General features: G+C 37.4%; 1 protein-coding gene across 2 annotated transcripts in view; it reads right to left on the bottom strand.

Moving 5' to 3' along the window:
• LOC117167262 (ABC transporter G family member 23-like) overlaps positions 1-1,376 on the bottom strand; it is a 52,324-nt gene that overhangs the window by 12,905 nt on the left and 38,043 nt on the right. The window lies entirely within an intron of this gene.

Below are 1,376 nucleotides of genomic sequence, written 5' to 3'. Positions count from 1 at the left end.
AAATAATGTTGTTACATAAATAAGTAATGTTGTAATACATGAGTAAATACAAGTATATAAATAAAAGAAAATATTTTTAAAATATGTGAAATGTTGAAAAATGATTCTAGCAGTCCTAGCTTATCACGTGAACGGAACAGTTACTCAATTGGGGTGAAATTTAGAAAAGCGCTTACCTTCGATTGATTTGAATCTCCATATACCTATGTGTCTTAACGAGCTGATCACGAATGTGATAGTGAAAATATCCGCAATTTTTATTTTCATGGTGAAAACCATGAAAAACCCATAAAAATCATGTTTTGCACGTTTATCTTAGTGAATAGTATAACTTTGTAAAAAAGCTTTAAACAAAAGTTTTACATCCTTTGAAAATACATATTTTATGTTCAATATATTTTTACCCTAAGACTGACGGTTTTCGAGAAAATAAGGGAAATGTCGGTACGAAGTGTCGAGTTGCTCAGGTCACACACGACCCCCTTCCCAACGTTTTATGGGAGACGGAAAAGCATCCCAATCACTGGTCACACAAATAACTTTAATAACATACTACCCCCTTTCCAGCGTCTCATGGGGGCGGGAAGGCACCCCTGTGACTGGTCCCAGAAAAAACTTAGGTCACACACGACCCCTTTTCCAACGTGTCATGGGAGGCGGAAAGGCATCCCAATGACTGGTCACAAAAATAACTCAGGTCAGACACGACCCCCTTTCCAACATGTCATGGGGACGGGAAGGTACCCCTGTGACTGGTCCCAGAAAAATCTTAGGTCACACACGACCCCTTTTCCAACGTGTCATGGGGGCGGGAAGGCACACCTGTGACTGGCCACAGAAATAACTTAAATAACACATGACCCCCTTTCTAGCGTTTCATGGGGGCGGGAAGGCAGCCCTCTGACTGGTCACAGAATTAGACTCAACCTTCCAAGAATTTTTTATGTTCAGTATTTCTGCGATTTTCAATATTTAACATCCATCCAGTCTTCCAGGAATTTTTCATACAATTTGAGTCGCACCACTAAACATTTTGCAGTATATTTGTGATTTTTCGTATTTATCGTCTATTTTGTCGAAAACCATCATTCGTAGGGTAAAAACATATTCAACATAAAATATGTATTTTCAAAGGATCTACAACTTTTGTTTGTAGATTTTTTAATAAATTTTCACTATTCACTGAGATAAATGTAAAGAAGCATGATTTTTATGAGTTTTATATGGTTTTCTCCATGAAAATAAAATTTTCGGATATTTTCACTATCATATTCGTAAAGTAAATGGCAACGTGCCCAGAGGTAGACCGCGGAAAGAATGGTTAGAATGTGTGAATGAGACCCTAATTAGAAGAGACATAAGAAGTCACAGAAACA

Source organism: Belonocnema kinseyi, chromosome 2 (genome assembly GCF_010883055.1).
Source record: "Belonocnema kinseyi isolate 2016_QV_RU_SX_M_011 chromosome 2, B_treatae_v1, whole genome shotgun sequence".
Lineage (NCBI taxonomy): Eukaryota > Metazoa > Arthropoda > Insecta > Hymenoptera > Cynipidae > Belonocnema > Belonocnema kinseyi.
This window is presented reverse-complemented; position numbering and strand designations above follow the sequence as displayed.